Source organism: Chiloscyllium punctatum, chromosome 6 (genome assembly GCF_047496795.1).
Source record: "Chiloscyllium punctatum isolate Juve2018m chromosome 6, sChiPun1.3, whole genome shotgun sequence".
NCBI lineage: Eukaryota > Metazoa > Chordata > Chondrichthyes > Orectolobiformes > Hemiscylliidae > Chiloscyllium > Chiloscyllium punctatum.
Genome location: NC_092744.1, coordinates 93,171,695 through 93,185,937, shown reverse-complemented (window position 1 = coordinate 93,185,937; position 14,243 = coordinate 93,171,695).

Genomic DNA, 14,243 nt, shown 5'->3' with positions numbered 1-14,243 from the left:
ACAGATGCATGGAGAAATGTAGTGACTGGAGCATACAGAGATGGTGAGGGCTGGAGGAGATGCAATAATTTGGCTGGACTGTAGAAGCTGGAGGGGTTCTCACAGACAAGGAGGATTGTAGGAATGTGGGGAGTTTACGGAGATAGAGGGTTGGAGAATTCTCAGTATTAGTGTTTGGAGCTCTGTCCAGACTGGGGGAGGCTTCAGAATGATTGGAGGGACAGAGCAAAAGGTAGGGGTCGCAAAAACTATTGAACATAAACATGTCACTTCAGTGCTGTGCCACTGAGGGTCATCAGGAGGACAGTCTTCCTCATTAAAATGTACAGATCCTCAGGGGAATGGACAGGTGGATGCTGAAAGGATGCTTCCTTCTCCTTATGGGAGAGAGGCAGACAACGAGATTCTGTTTGACAAAGATGGAGAAGAGGGAGTTGTCTTTTTCTCCCAATGGCCCAAACCTACTTCAGGTTTGTTCCCACACAGCTCAAAAGAAAGCAATGCAATAACAAAGAGCAAGGATGTTTGGGACTGCAGGAGATATGAGACGAAGGCCAGGTTGGAAGGGCTGGAGGGAATGGGAGAAAAGGGAGATGTTCAACAGCAAGAAGGGTTTATAGGGAGTGGACACTGTCAGGACTGGAGAACATGTCACGCTCACTCATGAGAGGGAGATAACGATATGGCACAAGGTCAAACACAGCAGGAGGATCCCAAGCTCCATACCTGTCATTTACTCAGGGAGCTGCTCTCACCCAGTCTGGTGTCAAGCTCCACATGCAAACAGCATGAGGTTTCCCAGGTCCTGGTGCTCAGAGCCCAGTGAACTCACCCCTGACCCAGTCGGTGAAGTATTTACACAGTTGTACATTTCCAGAAACATTGTGTCCTAGTCGACATAAACTGGTAAATTCACATTCTACCATGCAAAGACCATCTGCACTCAGATTCCCTGGTGATACAATCCTCTGAGTGATAGTCTGCAGAGAACAACAGAATCCACGAGTCCCCATTGCATGGGTCAGGGTCAATGACAAAAGTTGCATTCTTTAAAAAATGACAACTCCTCAATTCCTGCATCTCACAAAACTGCCATTTAAAAATATTAAAATAAAGAACATTCCAAATGAAGGCTTTGATGAGGTGAGCTCTGGTCAGTAACATAGATCTGGATGTTACGGAGAGTGCTTTCTACCAGAGCAGCACCAGGTCAGTATCAGGCACACAGACAGAACGGGCAAATAGATTCACAACGGAATTCACATCTCACAGCCTGGTAATTTGAAGCTGTGCACAGCCATTCCGGTAAAGATCTTTAGAAACAGGACATCAGAACCAGGAGATTGGAGGTTGGCTATCGTGTTGCTACTATTTAAGGAAGGCAGTAAAGAAAATCCAGGAAACTATAAATTGTTGAGCCTGACATCGATGTGCAAGTTGTTGGAGGGAATCGTAAGGGATAGGATGTACATGTATTTGGAAAGGCAAGGACTGATTAGGGATAATCAACATTGCTTTGTAAGTGGGAAGTAATGTCTCTCAAACTTGATTGAGATTTTTGAAGTAACATAGAGGATTGATGAGAGCAGAACAGTGGATGTGATCTACATGGACTTCAGTCAGGGGTTCAACAAGGTTCCCCATGGGAGACTGGTTAGCAAGGTTACATCTCATGGAATACAGGGAGAACTAGCCAATTGGTACAGAACTGGCTCAAAGGTAGACGACCGAGGCTGGTGGGAGAGGGTTGGTTTTCAAACTAGAGGCCTGTGACCAGTGGAGTGACAGAAGGATCGGTGCTGGGTCCAATACTTAGCATTGTCTACAAAAATGATTTGGATGTGAGCATAAGAGGTATCGTTTGTAAGTGTTCAGTTGACAACAAAATTAGAGGTGTAGTGGTCAGTGAAAGAGGTTACATCCGATTACAATGGGATCTTGATCAGATGGGCAAATGGATTGAGAAGAGGCAGATGGAGATTAATTCAGATATATGCGAGGTGCTGCATTTTGCAAAAGCAAATCTTTGCTGGGCTTACACTCTTAGTAGTAAGGTCTGACGAAGTGTTGCTGAACATAGAGATTTTGGAGTGCAGGTTCATAACTCCTTGAACGCAGAATCGGAGGGAGGCAGGAAAGTGAAGAAGGCATTTGGTATGATTTCTTTTATTGGTCAGAGTATGGAGCACAGGAGTTGGGAGATCATGTTGTGGCTGTATAGGACATTGGTTAGGTCACTTTTGGAATATTCTGGGAAATTCTGGTCACCTTCCTATCGGAAGGATGTCGTGAAACTTGAAAGGGCTCAGAAACTTTTTACAAGGATGTTGCCAGGATTGGAGGGTTTGAGCTATAGAGAGAGAGGCTGAACAGGCTGGGGCTGTTTTTCCCAGAGCGTTGAAGGCTGAGGGGTGACCTTACACAGGTTTATAAAATCATGAGGGTGACCTTATAGTGGTTTATAAAATCATGAGGGGCATGGACAGGGTAGAGAGACAAAGTACTGGATTAGTGGTGCTGGAAGAGCACAGCAGTTCAGGCAGCATCCAACGAACAGCGAAATCAACGTTTCGGGCAAAAGCCCTTCATCAGGAATAAAGGCCGTGAGCCTGCAGCATGGAGAGATAAGCTAGAGGAGGGTGGGGGTGGGGAGAGAGTAGCATAGAGTACAATGGGTGAGTGGGGGAGGAGATGAAGGTGATACGTCAAAGAGAAGAGGGTGGAGTGGATAGGTGGAAAAGAAGATCGGCAGGTCGGACAAGTCAAGGAGACAGTAAGTGAGCTGGAAGTTTGAAACGAGGATGAGGTGGGGGAAGGGGAAATGAGGAAGCTGTTGAAGTCCACATTGATGCCCTGGTATTGAAGTGTTCCGAGGCGGAAGATGAGGCGTTCTTCCTCCAGGCGTCTGGTGGTGAGGGAGCGGCGGTGAAGGAGGCCCAGGACCTCCATTACCTCGGCAGAGTGGGAGGGGGAGTTGAAATGTTGGGCCACGGGGCGGTTTGGTTGATTGGTGCGGGTGTCTCGGAGATGTTCCCTAAAGCGCTCTGCTAGGAGGCGCCCAGTCTCCCCAATGTAGAGGAGACCACATCGGGAGCAACGGATACAATAAATGATATTGGTGGATGTGCAGGTGAAACTTTGATGGATGTGGAAGGCTCCTTTAGGGCCTTGGATAGAGGTGAGGGAGGAGGTGTGGGCACAGGTTTTACAGTTCCTGCGGTGGCAGGGGAAAGTGCCAGAATGGGAGGGTGGGTCGTAGGGGGGTGTGGACCTGACCAGGTAGTCACGGAGGGAACGGTCCTTGCGGAAGGCGGAAAGGGGTGGGGAGGGAAATATATCCCTGGTGGTGGGGTCTTTTTGGAGGTGGCGGAAATGTCGGTGGATGATTTGGTTGATGCGAAGGTTTGTAGGGTGGAAGGTGAGTACCAGGGGCGTTCTGTCCTTGTTACGGTTGGAGGGTTGGGGTCTGAGGGCGGAGGTGCGGGTTGTGGACGAGATGCGTTGGAGGGCATCTTTAACCACATGGGAAGGGAAATTGCGGTCTCTAAAGAAGGAGGCCATCTGGTGTATCCTATGGTGGAACTGGTCCTCCTGGGAGCAGATACGGCGGAGGCGGAGAAATTGGGAATACAGGATGGCATTTTTGCAAGAGATAGGGTGGGAAGAGGTGTAATCCAGGAAGCGATGGGAGTCAGTGGGTTTGTAAAAAATGTCAGTGTCAAGTCGGTCGTCACTAATGGAGATGGAGAGGTCCAGGAAGGGGAGCGAGGTGTCAGAGAAAGTCCAGGTAAATTTAAGGTCAGGGTGGAATGTGTTGGTGAAGTTGATGAATTGCAGGAGCACGAGGTGGCGCCAATGCAGTCATCAATGCAGCGGAGGAAGAGGTGGGGAGTGGTGCCGGTGTAATTACGGAAGATCAACTGTTCTACATAGCCAACAAAGAGACAGGCATAGCTGGGGCCCATACGTGTGCCCATGGCTACGCCTTTGGTCTGGAGGAAGTGGGAGGATTCAAAGGAGAAATTGTTAAGGGTGAGGACCAGTTCGGCCAAACGAATGAGAGTGTCAGTGGAAGGGTACTGTTGGGGACGTTTGGAGAGGAAAAAACGGAGGGCTTGGAGGCCCTGGTCATGGCGAATGGAGGTGTAGAGGGATTGGATATCCATGGTGAAGATAAGGCGTTGGGGGCCGGGGAAACGGAAGTCTTGGAGGAGGTGAAGGGCGTGGGTGGTGTCTCGAACGTATGTGGGGTGTTCCTGGACTAGGGGGGATAGGACAGTGTCAAGGTAGGTAGAGATGAGTTCAGTGGGGCAGGAGCATGCTGAGACAATGGGTCGGCCAGGGTGGTCAGGCTTGTGGATCTTGGGAAGGAGGTAGAACCGGGCAGTGCGGGACTAGATTGGGTTGGGATATCTGGTTGGCTTGGACGGGTTGGACCGAAGGGTCTGTTTCCATGCTGTATATCTCTTTGTCTCAAAAAGGGGCTGAATGGTTCAATCAGAAATGATCTGTGGTTCAAATCATAATATCCTTCAGGTTCCACAACCCATTCTTGGTTCCATCTTGCAGGCTCTATGAATTCCGCTCCCTCTACAGTCCTACATTAGTACCATCCTCCAGGTTCTGCAGCCCTTGCTACCTCTGTAACATGGCCCGGAGTCTACAACACTTCCTTCCTCTGCAATGTTCCCCAGAAAGGGCACTGGAGGCCGGTGGCATTTACAGAGTTAGGGAGGGATATAGGGCCTGGAGGTTTTTGCAGATATTAGGAATATAGGGACTTGAGGAGGTTTCACATTTTAAGAGTGACTGGAGAAAGTTACAAAGATAGGGATGGTTTCAGTTTGGAGGATTCTGTAGAAAAAAAATTAACATGGTTAAAGGCAGGATACTTAGCAGTGTGCACAAAAAGAGGCTTCCTGTGTCCCTGAAGTTACTACTCAAGCTGAGAGGGTTTTTAAGAAGGCGTATGCTGTGTTGGCTTTCATTAGCAGTTCTGTTCACATCATTATAGGAAGTATGTGGAAGCTTTAAAGACAGTGCAGAGGATACTTAGCAAGATGATGCCTGGACTGGAGGGCATGTCCATTGAAGGTAGGTTGTGGAATTCAGGCTTTTCTGATCGGAGTGAAGAAGGAAGAATGGTAACATGATAGAGGTGTGCAAGGTAATGAGAGGCATTGATTGCGTGGATAACCAGAGACAACTTCCAATGGCAAAATGGCTATCAAAAGGGGACATATTTTTAAGGTAATTGGCAGAAGATTTAGCTTAGATGTCAGTGTCGTGGATGCGTGGAATGGACTGCCAGCCGTGGTAGTAGATTCAGACACATTACGGACATCTAAGCAACTCTTGCATAAGCACAGCGATTATAGTAAAATGTAGGGTATGTAGGTTAGTTTAGTCTTAAGAGTAGGATAAAAGGTCATCACAATATCGAGGGCTGAAGGGCTTGTACTGGGCTGTCCCATTCTATTTTCTAAATAGCGAGGGTTATGATGGCAGGAAAAAGTTCGGGAAGCTGGAGAGGATGGGGTCCGAATGAAGAAACACAAAGAGGAGGCGTTGCTAAGGTCGTATGAAGTAACAGAGACACAGGGTTGTGGGGACTGGAGGTGGTTTCACAGGGAGGGAGGTGCATAGAGCCACAGGAGGTTACAGAAATGTGGAGAGATGTAAGGCCTACAGGGGTTTCATGGAGCTGGGGAGGTTGGGAGGAATGGAGCAGTTTACAGGGATAAAGATGTTGGTAGGATGGGGTGTTTTACACAGACAGAAATGTTTTAGGTGAATGGAGCTGAGTACAGAGATAAAGTGGGTTGTACAGTTTGGAAAAACAAATAGACGTATGGAAGGTAGTCGTGACTGAAGGTGTTTATAGACACAGGAAGGCTTAGCTTCTGCCGGTTATTTAGACATGGAGGGTGTGGAATCATACAGATTTTCCAGTGATAAAAACAGCAATTTTGGTTGGAGACAGTTTCACAGATTAGGGAGCATTAGTAACCTCCAACAGTTTGGTCAGAGTGGGAAGGGTTGTAGGGGAGGGTGATGTTTACACATGTAAGAGCTGGAGAAGATTGTGGAAATGAGCAGATGGATGGAGACACTGGACGAGCTTACATTGACAGGGTGGGTGCTGGCAATGAAAAGCTATCGCATAGATAGTTGGTGTTGTAGGAACTGGATCGGAAGAGTCACAGGCATTGGAATGACTTCTGCAGATTGGGAGTGTTACAGGAACTGATTGTAGGGTCTCCACAGATTGATCGTGTCTTTCCGAATATGTAGATACGGAAATCATAAACCCAATACATGCAGTCCTCATTTCAAGACAAGAGCCTTATTATCCCTCATCAGCTAAGGATCCCTAACCCTGCCAGCTTTTCCCTTTACCCCAATGGGGCATACTGGCCCTGGATTCTTGAGATCACACTTTGAAAAGCCTCCCATTTGCCAGTTGTTCCTTTTCCTTCAAACAGACTCACCCAATCGATTAGAATCATAATGTGGAGGTGCTGGTGTCGGCCTGGGGGTGTACTAAGTTAAAAAATCAACCTACATTCGGTTCCAGTCCTTCTGGTTTATTTGAAAGCACTAGCTTTCCGAGCACTGCTTCTTCATCAGATGGTTGTGGAGTACAATCCTAAGGTACAGAATTTATAGCAACAGGATGGCAGTGTCATGGAATACAATATCAAACAAATTTAGTTTAAGCCTTTCATCTGTTACAGTGATCACCAGCACTTCCAAAGATGGACTACAACCGGCTGTTATGCAATTTTAAATTCACAGCATTGATGCTGGCCAGCTCCTGCCTAATGGCCCAAGCCTGGCCCTGTTCCAGTTTTCCTCTTCAATTGTGGACCTCTCCTATCTTTTTCCATAACTAGTTAAAACGAAGACAACTGTGGGCACTGGACTCAAAGTGCTCTCCGAATGACACTTCAGTCACTTGCCCAACCTTGTTTTCTGAGGGAAGGCCTCGTGTTGCACCTGCCTGAGTAGAGTAGGGCCCTCTGCATTTTGATTTAGGAACCTTTCTTGGACACATTTGAAAAATGGCTCTCCTTCCAGGTCTTTTATACTCTGGCTGGTCCAGTCAATACAGGGAAAATTAAAATCTCCAGCCTGCACTCCTCTATTATTCCTATAGTTATCTGCAATCTCTCTACACAGCTGCTCGTCTGGTATCTGTTGGGTCTACAACAGTCTACAATACAGTCCCAACAAAGTGACCACCCCCTCTTCTTTCTAACTTCTAACCATGTGACCTCATTTGATGACCCCTTAAGAACATCCTCTCTGAACACAATGGCTATGTCTTCCCTTATCAAAAGGACAAGTCTCTCCCTTCAACCCCTCACATACTTGTCCTTTTATCACTCCCATAGTTTCTTTATCCTGGAACACTGGGCTGCCAGTCCTTCCCTTCTCTCAGCCATATTTCTGTTATGGTTATAATATCCCAGTCACCAGAGCTAATCTATGCTCTGAGCCCATCTGCCTTACCTCGTGCGTTGAAATTAATGCCCTTTAAACCAGAAGTCTTTTCCCTGCCTTGACTGTGTCCCTGGGTATCCTGAATAGGAAACTTGCTCTCGATGGCTGATGTTATTTCGCCTGACAGGTCGATGGACCCTCTCTTATTCACAGTCCCTACCCCCTGCCAAACTAGTTTACACCCTCCCGGGTAACGTGAACAAATCACCCCACAGGGATGCTAGTGCCCCTTTGCCTCAAGTCTAACCTGTCACCTCTACCCCAGAAGAGTCCCAATGATCCAAGAACTGACAAGCCTGCCCACCTTAAGATCTCCTCAATCACATATCCGTCTGGCCTATCTTTCTATTTCGATCCTCACTGGCACACAGTAGGGGGTTTATCGGGAGAGGTCTCCTGAGGTCTTGCTTTTTAACTTCTTACCAAACTGAGTGGGGTTCTTCCAGGTGCTCCGGTTTCCTCCCACAACCCAAAGATGTACAAGTTAGGCGAATTGGCCATGCAAAATCGCCCATAGTGTCAGGTGCTTTAGTCAAGGGTAAATATAGGGGAGGGGATGCGTCTGGGTGAGTTACTCTTTGTTGGGCCAAAGGACCTTTTTCTATAATGTAGTGAATCTAATCCATTCAAACTACCTGTGCACATTTCACAAGACCCGATCCCTTTGTTTAACTATGGCATGTGTACCAATTGTACAATGACCTCTGGCTGTTCATGCTCCCCCTTCAAAATTTTCTGGAACAGCTCAGAGATATTCTTGACCCTGGTACCGGGAGGGAGCAGACCATCCTGGGGTTGCTTCTGCAGACACACAGTCTCCTGCTTGTCCCCCTCACAACGGAGTCACCTATCAGTATCAATAGTATCAGTATCTCCTATCGGTATCATTAGACAGAGACTGTGAGGACCGATCTGCAGTTGGGCCTATATTTGGAAAGTGGGAGTATTTTAAAGTGATACAGTGAGAATTCAGGGCCAGCGTATTCCTGTTGAGTGAACCATAAAGGCCACATGTCCAGCCAACACTGATTCAGCGATATTGTCAGTTTCATAAAGAAAGTACAATGCAATAAAAACAGGTGAAGCTCTTCAAAATTTCATCCAGTGAAAGGGGATTGTTGAAAATGAAAGGCAAACAATAGACAAGAATTATATTTAGCAGATATGATTGAGGAAACGCCACAAGATATTTTATCAGCTTGTTAGAGGAAGTGGATTACTGGGGAAAGAGTGGGGCCTGTTAGAAACCAAAGGGATAATCTGTACATGGAGCCAAAGGAAGTAGGTGAGGTCTTCAATGAATACTTCCCATCTGTATTCACACAGGAGAAAGACATTGTAGCCGGGGATTTCGGTGGAATGGTGTGGTCCCAGAACGTGTTAAGATCAATAAGGAGGAGGTATTAAATGTTTTCACAGGCATAAAAAGGTGAAGAAATCCCCAGTGCCCAATGAAATGTGTCTCAGGCTGCTGTGGAAGGTAAGGGAGGAGATTGCTGGGGCCCTGGCAGAGAAATTTAATACTTCACTGGCCACAGGTGAAATTCAAGAAGGGCAGCAGGGATAGGCCAGGTATTTAGAGTGTATAGCCCAACATCAGTGCGAGGGAAATTATTAGAAACAATTGTGAGGGTCAATTTGAATGAATAATTGGAAAGGTAGGGACCGATTAGGGATACTCAGTATGGATTTGGTAGGAGAAGATCCTGTCTGATGAATTCAGCTAATTTTTCTTTGAAATTACAATTAGAAATATTGATGAGTGCAGTGCAGATGGTGTGCGTTCCATGGAGTTCATTAAGGTCTTTAACAAGGACCAACATGGAGGGCTCTTCCAAATAGGAAGAGACCATGGGATACAAAGCATCTTGGAAATTGGATCCAAAATTGGTGGAGGATTGGTTTTGTGATTGAAAGCCTTTGCCCAGCGGGTGTACCACAGGGATCTGTGCAGCAACCGTTGCTGTTTATTATGTACATTAATGAGTTGGATGTGAAAGCAGAAGGTATCATTAGTAGGTTTGCAGATGACATGAAAGGTGAGGGTGTTGTCCACAGTGAGGGGGACGGTCTCAGGCTACAGTCTGAAGGTTGAGGCTGGGACAGAATGTCAAGAGAGTCATTTCAATTGACAAGGCAGGCAAGAGCACAGCAGGCGATGAGGGAAAACTGATGTATTTAGCTACATTTACTTTGATATAAAATGCCTGACAGGAAAGGCAGATGAATGCACGGCATGGATAGGAACATGGGACTGGGATATCACAGGAATTACAGAGGTACAGCTGAGGGAAGGATAGGCCAAGCAACTTAATGTTCTGGGGTACAGATGCTACAGGAAGAACAGAAGGAGAGGCATTGGAGGAGGAGGAAGAGGAGCGTATGTTTTGATCAGTGAAAACATCACTGCAGAATTTAGAGAGGATATTCCTGGCGATCGCACAGTGAAGCTGTAATAGTGCAAATGAGCAATGAGAATGTGTGGTCAGTTTGATATGACTGTACTACAGGTCCTCAGCAGGCAGCAGGAATTTGAGCATCTAATATGTGGGAGATGTCAGATATTTGGTCCGCAAGACGTGACATAGGTATAGTGTTGGAGGGACAGCACAATACAGAAACTTCCCAGTCAGCATTACAACCCACTCATGTGAAGCCTGTTTTCCCCTCTGTTGTACTGATGCTCGCTAAGACAGCACAGGCCTGGATTGATAACTGTGACACCCTCGGTGCCGACTTAGTACAACAAAACTTACAGTCGGGGTAGTGACTGTCTTCAATGTGGTGATGGATGATACACCCAGCAGTTGGGAAGTCTATTGAGTCAGGAACTTCCTGAGTACCTACAGGAGATAGAGAGATAGACAGAATTGGAAATTAGACTGATGCAGTCGGGTTACATATGGAGAATGGCACTGAGTTCCACAGAGATCTAGAAAATCCCAGTCTCCATCCCTGGCCTGTGCTGCTGCATCTCTCTGGAGTGGAGAATTCTGTTGGCTCAGGATCTGCAGTAGATGCAAAAGTGAGAGGCGCTGACAGAGGCAGCAATTAGACCCTCACATTGAGGGATACCACATGGAGAGAGACTGAGTGATAGCACTAGAGTGCAGGAAGATGGCAGGATCGCACAATTGTGTCGGAAGAACGGGTTTTGCTTCATGATGCACTGGAAAAACTGGTCAGGAAGGAGCAACCAGTGAGCAGGCGAAGTGATGGCCGAGTGGTATTTCTGCTGGAGCATGTATCCCAAACCTCAGCTAATGTTCAGGGGAGGCAGGTTTCAATACCACGATATGAAATGGTGGAATCTTAAATGAATATATTTTAAAAATTGGAATTAACAATTCATAAATAAGTATTGATAAAAATCCAAACACTTGACATTCAGAGAAAGACAACAGTTCACTCTCATGTGGTCTGCACGACATCCCCACAGCAAAGTGTTTGCCTCTCAATTACCCTGTGAAATGGGCGAGCCAGCTGCTTAGCTCAAGGGCAGCAAGGGATGGGCAATAAAGGCTAGTCACCCAGAGACACCCACATCCCATACCTGATTTTTTAAAAAATCCATTCAGATTGTTCCACTGGAACCTTGCTGGGACCAGTGTGCTGGCCAATCACGTCGGTAGGTTTATGGACAGGACTTTAAATGGACAGAGAGGACGCAGGGACAGGGTTCAGGTGAAAGGACCTCTCCAAATCAAATGAGAAAAGGTGAAGCATCATTGCAGCATGGGAATGTGACCGAAGACAACAGAAATGAACAGATGGGACAAAGTTTAACTAAAACTGTACATCAGCAAATCGATTTGTGACAGGAAATTGTGGGAAAGAGTAAACTATGTTTTATTTTAATGGACAAAGTCTCTGTATCAAGGTAGATCGATTTGTGACACAGAGATAAAAGAGATTTATCACCAGGGAATTGCGGTTACAGGGTGAACAATAGGTGGAACATAAATATTCAATGGTTCACAACCTTGCGGAAATTCAGGCAAAATGGGTAACACTAACAATAATGGATAACAAAGGCCTGACAAAGAAAGCATTGGGTGTCAGATCATGAAGTAGAGCGTGTCTGAATGTAAATTCTCGCCACTACTTGCCAGGGACACAAGCAGCAGAACAGTTCTCGACCACCGAACAGTATTTCATTGCCCATCACTGCAATAAGCAGTTATTCAAAGGAATTTTTAATAAAGGCACTGAAAATTTTGTGAAACGTCAATATTCGCATTATCTGGGACAATCACACTGACAAGAATGATATTGGAAGGGGAGTTCAGAGATTTTTTATCATTGTTTCTTTGATTAACACATTGTGCAACTGGCTAGGGACATAACTATCACAGAGAGACAGTTGTATGATGACACTTCGTGAATGAGTAATGTCACTTGGAGAGATCCTCTGGGAAATTGTGATAAAATGCAGTTTAAAGAAATATAAAGTTTTAAAGTGAATCACAGAAAGGACAAACTACAACTAGAAACAAAAATAGACAATGACATGAGCTTGAGAGGAGAACTGACCAAGGTAAACAGGCTGAACAGACTGAAATATGTGTCTGTAAATGAACAGTGGAAAACATTTGAAGGAACAGTGTAAAACACTCAAAAGGTCATTCCACTGAAACAGACCAAACCTCAGCAAGAAATCCCCACCGGTCCCTCACTCAGGAGAAAATGGATCATATTAGATTATCAGGTTGAGAAGATCACCACAAAGTACTTAAAATCGTGAAATGAGAGTGTTTTAGGAGTAAGTTTTGAGGGATTGTAAAGGGTCTGCTAGCAGGGGGAGGGCAGTGGGAAGGGGAATCATTGTCAGAGTTTAATGACACGATAGGAACAGGGAGAGGTGAAGGTGCTGGAGGTGGTGAGAGTGTTACAGAAAGTGGTCCGGACCTGAATTATGTTACAAAGCCAGTAAGGATTGCTGCAGCTGTGAGGTGTGTCAGAGGTAGGGAGGGACATATGTGTTTTTGTTTATTGTTTCATGGGATGTGGCTGTCACTGCCTGGACCAGCATTCTTTGACCCCATGCTAATTACCCAGAGATTGCTGGGGCCCTGGTGGATAGATTTAATACTTTGCTGAACACAGGTGAAGTGCTGAATGACTGGAGGATCACTAATGTGGTTCCTTTGTTCAAGAAGGGCAGCAGGGATAGGCCAGGTAATTACAGAGCAGATCGTCTGACAGCAGGGGGAGGGACATTATTGGGAAACAATTGTGAGGATGAATCAACACTTGCAAAGGTAACGATCAACTCGGTTTAGTCATCACGAATTTGGCAGAGGAAGATACTGTCTGAGGAATTCAATTCAGTTTTTTTTGAAATGGTGCTTAAGTATATTGATGAAGGCAGTGCAGATGATGTGGTTTACATGGACTTGAATAAGTCCTTAAACAAGATCCAACATGGAAGGCTGGTCCCAAAGGACTGGGTTCCAAGGCATGTTGGCAAATTGGATGCAAAATTGGTGGATAGCATACTGTCACCAGTTGATGTACCACAGGGATCTGTGCAGGAACCATTGCTGGTTATTCTGTCAAATAGTAACTTTGAAGTGAAAGCAGAAGGTATCAAGAGTAGGTTTGCAGATGACATGAAAGGTAAGAGTGTTGTTCACAGTGAGGAGGATGGTGTCCGTCTGCAGTCCGATGTCAATCGGATGATCATCGAAGCAGAGTTTAGTTCTGATTGAAGTGAGGTAATACTCTGTGGGAGGTACGATAAGCGAAGTACAGACATAGTAAACGGTAGATGCTTGCGGGGTACTGAGGAATACAGGGACCTTGGTGGACAAGTCCATAGATCTCTGAAGGTGTCAGCACAAGGAGACAGGGTGGGAAAGGCACCTCAACTGGGAGCAGGAGAGGGACCCATATCCCGGTGGGGTGAATTGCGAGAGCTGCTTGAGAGGATATAACCTAGTCTGGCAGGGTGTTAGACCTTAAACAGTCGTAAGGCCAGAAAGAAGATTGAGGCTGGTACACAAGTTAAAGAGATTGATTTCAAAAGACAAGGCAGGCAAGAACATAGCAGGAAATGGGGGAAAACTGGTTATAAAATTACATGTATTTCAATGCAAGGGGCCTGACAGCTAAGGAAGATGAACTCAGAGCATGGACTGCAACATCAGACTGGGAGATCATAGTTATTACAGAAACACAGCTGAGGGAGGGGCAGGACTAGCAACTCATTGTTTCAAGGAAGAAGGACTGCAGGAAGCATCGAAGGGGAGGCAAGAGAGGATGTGTGGTGGTCGGTTTTGATTGCATGAATCTTCACAGCAGTACTTGGAGAGGATATTCCTGTGGGATCGCCCAGTGAAGCTATGTTAGTGGAACTGAGAAATGTGAATGGGTCATCACTTTGACACGACCGTACTGCTGACGCCTAAAATCAGTGGGAGACTGAGGAACAAATATGAGAAACTGAGGAGCTCAAAAATGGTCTGAGGAGAGCCAGGAGGGGGCACGAGAAAGGCTTGGCAGAACGGATTAGAGAGAACACAAAGGGATTTTACACTAATGTGAGGAATAAGAGAATGGTCAAAGAAAGAATAGGACCGATCAGGGATAGCATAGGGAATTTGTGTGTGGAGTCTGAGGAGGTAGGGGAAGCCCTAAATTAGTTTTTTGCTTCTGACTTTAGGAAAGAAACTAACTTTGTAGTGAATGAAACCTTTAAAGAGCAGGTGTGAATGCTGGAATGGATAGAGATAGAG